Here is an 8,351-nt window from a genome sequence, read left to right as displayed (position 1 = left end):
CGAGAGCCAGGTGTGCCCTCATTGGCACTTTGACCCAGAGGAAGTACTTTATCGCCCTTCAGCCTCAGTTTCCTCATCTGTGAGATGGGGAGAGTCGTTCCAGTCTCGTTCGAGTGTCAGTGTAGAGAGGACAGTGCCGGGGACCCTGACGTGATGATTCCCACACCCCGTCCACTAACTCTGCTGTGAGTTGTGTGTATGTGTGTGAAGTTAAATTTACCATCTTAACCGTTTTTAAATGTGCAGTTCAGCGGGTGTAAGTCCATTCACATTGTTCTGCAGCCGTCACCACCGTCTGTCTCTGTAACTCTTCGTCATCCCGCGGCGGAGCTCTGTCCCCATGGAACACTGACTCTCCACTCCTCCCTCCCCCGAGCCCCTGGCCACGGCCCTTCTACATTCTGTCTCTATGAACTCGACCTCGCACAAGTGGCATTATATAATAGTTCTCGCGCCGTGATTCGCTTATTTCACTTAACGTAATGCTTTTAAGTCCATCCACATTGTTACATGTGTCGGGATGTCCTTTTCTTTGCGGCTGGATGATATTCATTGTGTGGATGGACCACATTTCGTTTATTCATTCATTTGTCAGCAGACACTTAGGTTGCTTCTACCTCTTGGCTATTATGAATAATGGGTGTCCAAGTATCTGTCTGACTCCCTGCTTTCAATTCTTCGGGGTATATACGCAGAAGCGGAATTGCTGGATCACATGGTTATTGCACATTTTAAAAATCTTGGTTACTGGTTTGGAAACCAGAATGCGTAGTTTATCTGCTCACTGTGAAGATCGTGTCTCACTTTCGCGTTGCTCTTGATGGTTCGCAAAGCATTGGTACGTGTCCCTGGGCTGGACACAGGTAGTAGATGGAGCGGAAACCAGGAGTTCTGGCCCCAGCTGCCGGTGTCGGCCGACTTGAAGGCAGCTCAGGCTGCTGAGGTGGGTGAAGGGGGGGCTGCACCCTCAAGACATCAGCGAAGTGGGGACCTGGAGACCACACAGGGGAGCCTAGGAGAGAGGCTGGAGGAGGCAGGATGAGGTCAGTGCCCACCAGGTACCAGCCTGGTCTGAGCCCTCCCAGCTCATCCCAGAGCTGTCCTGTGAGGTTGGGGCCAATTTTCCGATTGCATGTCCTTTGAGGAACAGACGCCTGCTTTGTGCCTGGCATTGTCTTAGGTGCTGGGGATACAGTGGCGAGTGTGATAGGCAGTGATCCCTGTTGTCAGGAACTTAGATTCTGGAGTAAGAGCTCAGCACGTTGAACAGGGAGCAGGACCCCGGGCATCACTCTGAGCATGTCCCACGTTTCGCTCGTCCGATGCTGGAAACGGTCTCTATACCCATTTTACAGATGGAGAACTTGAAGCGCAGAGAGGTTAAGTGACTGGTCTGAGGTCACAGGGTTGGACGGAGGTAGGGCTGGAGTTTGAACTCAAGCAGAGTGCTTCCGGGGCACACATTTGAAGCTACTCTTTCTGACTTCCTAGGACGGGGTGGCTAACGGACAGCATGAACAGCTATGCAGACATGACATTCCAGCTACTGCAGGGGCTGAAAGATGGCGGCGTGGGCAGCGTGGTACAATGGGGCACAGTCTTAGGTCGAGGGGTCAGGAAAGGCTTTTGGAGGAAGTGACATTGGACTGAGACCTGAATGATAGATGGAGCCAGACTGTGACCAGGAGAAGACTGGGGACCAGTCATTCCAACTGAGACCTGAATGATAGATGGAGCCAGACTGTGATCAGAAGACTGGGGACCAATCATTCCCCGTAGAGGCAACAGCACGTGCGCAGACCCCTCTGTCTCGGGTTCTGAGCCAGCCAGGGGCGAAGTGAGTTCTTCCTGTAAGCTATTCATAGGCTCAATCTTACCAATGAATCACAATATTTGAGCTGAATCTGACTACTGAACGACACTTGGTCAAGGTTGGTTCCAAAAGCTCTTTGTTTAGAACTATATTATTTTGGGCTCGGCTCCTAGATTAGCTGCTTCATGGTATTTATGATGATTTCCCCAGATTTCCAGCAGCCTCCAGCATCGTGGGTGTGGGTCACTATAGGATTTCATTCAGAAGATAAAGTGTAATGTGGTGACTTATGTTCTTTGTGCCCTAATGCGTTACTGCTCTGGCCTGGGCCAGGGAGTGACAAGGCCTTGGTCAAGGGTGACAGCAAGGCCTGCCAGCCCAGGAACAAAACGATAGTCCCCTACCTGCTGTGGATTTCAATGTCTTTTGATGAGCCAGGCCAGGATCCAGGCTTTCCCCTGCTCTCCTGTGGGACTTGTACCATCATCCCTACTTTACAGATGAGGAAACTGAGGCTCTCCCATGGCCAGCAGCGGTGAAGGGACCCCACTGGACCCAACTCTGTTCGACACAGCCCAGTTCATACAACCCCGATGCGTCACTGCAGGGCTAAACCTGGAATGGCCCAGCTAGGCCTCGAGGACCAGATTTCAGCCGCCTTTGCAATTCCTATCAAAAACCTCTGGTCAAGCAAATAATATACATGATATTTTGATGGGATAAAGCAGCGGTCCCCAACCTGTTTGATACCAGGGGCCGGTGCTCCCATGAGAATCTAATGCCTGATGACCTGAGGTGGAGCTGAGGCGGTGATGCCGGCACCGGGGAGAGGCTAATACAGAGCTTTGCTCGCTTGCCTGCCACTCACTTTCTGCTGTGTGGCCCGGTTCTAACAGGCCACAGACTGGTACCAACCAGTCCACGGCCCGAGGGTTGGGGACCCCTGGGCTAATGTTTAACCCATTGAGGGTGAGCCGATGTGGGACTCAAGTCGACGACGTGCCTTAATAGAGATCCACTTTCATCTTCTCCTTTGGTTGTAGGTTCTTACTGCCCACTGAAACGGGGCCCCGGCCGGCTAGTTCCTTAGGAGTTGACTTGAAGGAGTCAGAGCTGCCTCACTGTGTGTCTGAAATTCGAGAATGTATATATACAGGTTTTGGGGTTGTTTTTTTTTTTTCATGAATTAAAATATACACTGATGCCCAGGGCTCATCTGAGGAGCTGCTGAAGGGGTCTGCCACCCCACCTGTTGGGTGGCTTATCTCAAGAGACAGCTCAGCGGCCAGGACAGATGGCCTTGTGGCCTTATCCCTCTCTGGCTGATGTCACCCTAGGGTGGGCAGTTTGTTTTGGCCTGGGCGATGTTTTAGGGCGAATCGATTTATTCCCGGGCATGTAAGGTTCAGTCAGCTGCTCTCAGGACTCTGCTTTGCCCCCTTGGAGAGGCCTCCATTGCCTTCAGAGCACGGGGCTGGGCAGGCTGCCGGCCAGAGGTGCTGTGGCTGTAGGATGGACACGGTTCGATCTGGCTTTGCAGAGAGGGTTCTAGTATCAGGTTCTAGGTACAGTCGTATTTGCAAGTCTGATGAGTGGAGTAGATGGGAGTATTAGGGGTTCTAGCTTCTTTTCTTTGGCTAGAATTCTAGAGTCCAAGCATATCGGAGCTGGCAGGTCCCACCAGCCCTACCTCTTCTGTTCCGGGTCGAGAAGCTTTGTTGAGCAAGGCCGCCGTGAGGAGCGGGGGGAATGGGTATTTGCATGCCCACTCACCCGTTCTGGCCGGGGCTTCCTCGCTGAGGTGCGGGGCGGGGACTGCTCATTTGCAGATGACGGATCAGTTTGAAGATATGAAGAAACTTGCCCCAAGGGGTGCTGTTAACATAGTCCTACATTTCAGCCCACCTGACTCTTATCATATGTAGTAAACGTGGGAGCCGTAATAGAGCACCAACAGTATACCGGAAACTGGGCCGACGGCTTTTCCTGTATCATCTCATCGATCGCTCACGACGACCCTGCGAGAGGAATTGCCGCTCTCCTCATTTTATAGTTGAAGAGCGAGGAGTTTTAAGAAATTTGCCCAGTGTCACTCAGAGCGATGAGATAGATGACAAAATATGACTGTCTCCGCGTCGGAGCCAGAGTCCACACGAGTAATGGGGGGGAGGTTGGCACAGCTGACTCCATTCTTCCTACGGCCCCAAATCGCCTCTCCTCTTGCGTTTGCTGTTCCTGATTCCTTCCGCCTGGATCTTTAGTTCCTCAGATGCTTTGATTTGATTTGGTTTCTATGGAATCTGTGTTTACATGCTCGCCAGGGCCGCCCTGGCCGTAAGCTGATGTTACCCATGGGGCCTCCGGTGGAGGGAGCAGAGGGGCCGGGGCAGGAGGGATGCTGGGCAGGGTCTCCCGAAGCCTCGCTCCAGCTCTGCAGCTCCAAGTCTGGTGGAACTGGGCCAGGGGGGACCTCTGATCCCTGTTGGGTGGAGGTGGGGCTGAGTTTTTCCTTTCTCTTGGAAGCAGATCAGCTCGCAGGGCACGTGGAAATGGCGGCCTTTTACTAATTTCTTTCTTTCCACACAGTTGCTTCTTGTTCTCTTGCCCCCTCACTGAAGGTGGGCAGAACCAGGAGGCTTGGAAATCCTCAACCCACCGTTTCCCATCCCCGCCCGCCCCCAGTTGCACTTCCTAGGGAAGCCGCTGGGGCTTAAAGCAGACCCGGTGACAGATGGCCACGCTGCTCGTCCGGGTCAGCGCACAATGAGGCTTTACCTCTTCTGTTCTCCTCCGCGGGTTTTCTAGGAATGCCCTCCCGGCGGGTGGTGGGGCTCCTCTGACCGTCTCCCCAGGCGTGTCCAGTCCAGGCCATCAGGCTGACCTGGTATAGTCGCTCATCTCCTGGTGTCACAGAACAGGGGTAGTGGATAGTAGCAAGTTCAGATTGGCTCTGTCGTTGCCAGCCACGTGTCAGTTGCCCGGCCAGTTGCCTGACCTCCCAGGGGCTTAGCTTTCTAATCTGTGAAAGCTGGGGTAGCATCACTGTCCCCGAGGTGTCATACACACGAAATTTGTACCCTAGTAATTTTCTCCCCCTCCTCCTCCTCCTCTTCCTCCTCTTCCTCCTCCTCCCCGCTGCTTTGTGGGTGGCTGTCTTCCTACTTTCTCTTTTCTCTAATCCGAGAGAGATTTTGCTTCTAATTCTTTCTTCCGTAGAGAATTCCAGTGGTCAGCGTGGGTCCAGCCTCAAGCCATGTTCCAGGCTGACACCCTCTGCATGCAGCACGTTATTTCCTGACTCCAAAGAGGGCGTAGCCACAGGTCCAGCTTGACCTCTTTGAGACCCTCGTCTTATTTTCCCGATGTCCCAGGTGCCCGTTGCAGCCCTGGGCTTTGGTGAGAATCAGGGCTTGGAGTCTGCAGACCTTAACTCTACCTGCAGGCGTGTGCTCTTGGATGCTGGCTCTTCCGGCTCTGTAGTATTTGCTCAGTAAGGGGATGGCCGTCCTTACATGCAAATACCGTTTGTTCCTTCCACGCGTGCGCCCCTCCTGGTCATCTTTCATTCTTTACGTGCTCCTGACCTAATGGGAAGGATAAGATCAAGGGCACAGGTAGGCCTCCCCGTCCCCCGCTGTGGGCAGAGGAGAGGAACCTGGAAGAGAGAATGGAGGTGGGGGGTATGTCGTTTCACAAAAAGATGGTAGTAGGCGACACTCTGGCCTTTTCTCTTGAGCTTCTGTTCTGATGATTTGCCTCTTAATAAAGGCTGTGTCTGATGAGCCCGAATCAGCTTTCTTTGCCTCTGCCCTCGGGCTCTGCCTTGACCAAGGCTTGTGACTGAGGCGGGGAGGGCCAGCCCAGCGCGCCTGCTGACTTAGGCCCATAAGTGTGTCATCCTCTTAGACTCCAAAGCCTCGGAGTCTCTACGGGGCCTGCTGACCAGGCGGATTGTCGGGGACGGCGGCAGCAGCTGGTCTCAGAGCTCCCCTGGATCATCCGGCCAGTTGACTTAAGCCGAGGCTGGCCTTGGTGGCTTCACAGTCATCCTCTCTGGGATCAGTGTCCATAACAATGGCCATGGCAGGAAATGCTGCAATTTGCAAAACACTCCCAGTCCCCACCCCGGTTGTCATCTTGGGAGCATCTCCATGACCAGATGGCTTTGTCGCTGACCTCATTTTTCAGCTGAGGGAAGGAATTCTCGGAGAAAGCCGGTGACTCGGACAAGGGCGCACGGTGGGTGCATCATTAAGACTGATACCACTGCACGGTGTCTGAAACAAGACATGTTTGCTATCTGTGCTCCCCTAGAAGGCCCGGGACAGCAGCTATGAGTGTCACCCAGTCCTGACTCCTTCCAGCTTCCTATTCTGTCATCTTGAGCATGTAGCTTTCGTCCTCATGCTCATGAGATGGCTGCTCAGTTACCAAACATCTCGTCCATGTTCCAGGGAGTAAGCAGGTGGAAGGGTGACAGGGAAAAATCAAAAGGTCAAGTTCGACCCTTTAAAAAAATTCTCCCTGTAGCTCCTGCAAGTTCTGCTGGCAACTCACTGACTAGAACTGAGTCTTCTGAGTGCCCTTGGCTACAGGGGAGATAGAGAAGGGGAGAGTTTTCTGAGGCACATTCCTGGGCATTCTGTCATAGAGAGAACAACAGAACAAACATAGTCCTCCAGAAAGCTCCCAAGCCTAATAGATGAAATCTTTGAGGATGCCCAGTGGGAGGCGCTGTTTTCACCACCTGCGGGCTTACAAGCAGCGTAGACAGCGAGGATGGGTGCCGTTTACCACTTACTGGCTTACAGGTGGTGCCGACTGGGCAAATCTCGAAGTGCCTTCTGTGGGCCAGAACCCGACAGTGGCAGAGCCAGCCTTTCCCTCTGGGAACTGGCTGTCGGGTCGGGGAGGCAGCTGTGAAATGGATGTCTGTCCTTGTGTAGGGGCTACAGGGAAGAGAACAAAGGAGCACGTGTCGCGTGTGCAGTGGCTAGAAGGGGCTCCCCAGGAAAGTGACGTTTGTGCCGAGGCCTTTCCCGGGTCTGACCCACGTTTCGGCAGCGCAGGGGCCAGTGCACGTTGGAGGAGGAGCAGGTGCTCATTCTCTCTAGTACGTGTCAGTGTGTCCCAGGACGCGCCCCGTGGGTTGCCAGTCCGTGGAGATGCTGGGAGATAAAAATCCATCTACACTCACCTCAGTGAGAGGTCTGACTCCCTGTGCCCCTTTTTAGAGAGCCACAGTGCACGCGCATAGTAAAGGTTTCCCTTCTTCACGTGACACGTGGCATGGAGTGGAAAACAGGTGTCAAAGTGCCCCGGCTTTGAACTCGGACGGGCTCTGGTTCGGGTCCTGTTGCGCCATTCCAGCCGTGTGACCTTGGGCCAGTTACTGACCTTCTCTCGGCCTCGGCCTCCCTCTCCGTGAGATGGGACGGTCATCACCCAGCAGACCCTGCGCACCTGCTGTGGGCAGGCAGCTGTGCCCAGGCCTGAGGACTTGACAGTAAAGCGAAGCAACCCCTGCCTTCTGAGACAGAATTAGTTCTGGCTCCACAGCTGTATAATTTTAAGGTCTCCAAAGGGATGAGTCAACATCTGTTACCCATCCCACACCTAGGCTGCCAGGGACGTCCTTGATGCCGGCCAGGGTTAGGTGTCCCATACCTGCCACTAAAGTAGTGCCCAGGCACCTCATTAAATCCCTCTGCCACCGTACTGAGGACCCCTTTTCCAGCACGGGGGCACTGCACGGGGACACAAGGTTCTTCTCTGCTCAGGACCTGGGGTGAGGCCCCAGGGACTCACAGGGCTGGGGAAGGGTGGAATGCGGATTTGAACCCTGATGTCCTAGGCCGGTGGGGTACTGCCTGGCCTGGCGTATTTTTAGAGAGTGCCATGTGGGTCAGCTGGGGAGATAATAGAGAATGTGGCCCCCACAATGGGCCATTGTTCCTACAGCGGCTTTGGGGCCAGGGCTGGGCCCAGCAGACGTGGTGGCCTCAGCTGGAGCCGGGCCGTGGCTCCAGGGTCTGGGTTTCTCCAGTGCTTTTACTGTGGGGCCGAGAGCCAACCCCTGAGGGGAAGAGGGGGTGCCAGGGAGAGGGCGGGCTCTGCGATCAGGGGATTCATTTTGGTTGGGGTGGTCAGGCAGGTGGCCCAGGAGGACCCCTGTGCTGGGGACGGGCCTGGGCACTCCCAGGGGGCTGGGGCTCTCTCCATGCTTTGCCTCGTTCACCCCACCACCATCACCTGGTAAACACCCGCTTCCCTGTAAGGTTCTATCGTGTGCCCATTTCAAAGATGCAGCACTAGCCCGGGAGACGCGCCCGGCTTCCGACTCTGACTCGCCTGCTCGGGGATCTTCAGGGCGAGGTCCAGGGCGCCCCTGCCTCACCCTGCCTGGGGCGGGGAAGGGAGCCGGCTCCTGTTAAAAACCCAGATGCTGCGCCTGCCTGCTCTGCAGGTGGCGTCTGAGCATAGGGGTGTAATTCTTTCTTTTTGAGCTATATCCCTCGGACTGACCATCACTGACCTC

The 8,351-nt window shown here is 54.6% G+C and overlaps 1 protein-coding gene across 1 annotated transcript in view; it reads left to right on the top strand.

Moving 5' to 3' along the window:
- NDRG1 (N-myc downstream regulated 1) overlaps nucleotides 1-8,351 on the top strand; it is a 45,721-nt gene that overhangs the window by 15,918 nt on the left and 21,452 nt on the right. The window lies entirely within an intron of this gene.

This window comes from Pteropus alecto, unplaced genomic scaffold (genome assembly GCF_000325575.1).
Source record: "Pteropus alecto unplaced genomic scaffold, ASM32557v1 scaffold105, whole genome shotgun sequence".
Lineage (NCBI taxonomy): Eukaryota > Metazoa > Chordata > Mammalia > Chiroptera > Pteropodidae > Pteropus > Pteropus alecto.
The sequence above is the reverse complement of the archived record's forward strand: the minus strand, read 5'-3'. Positions and strand labels throughout refer to the sequence as shown.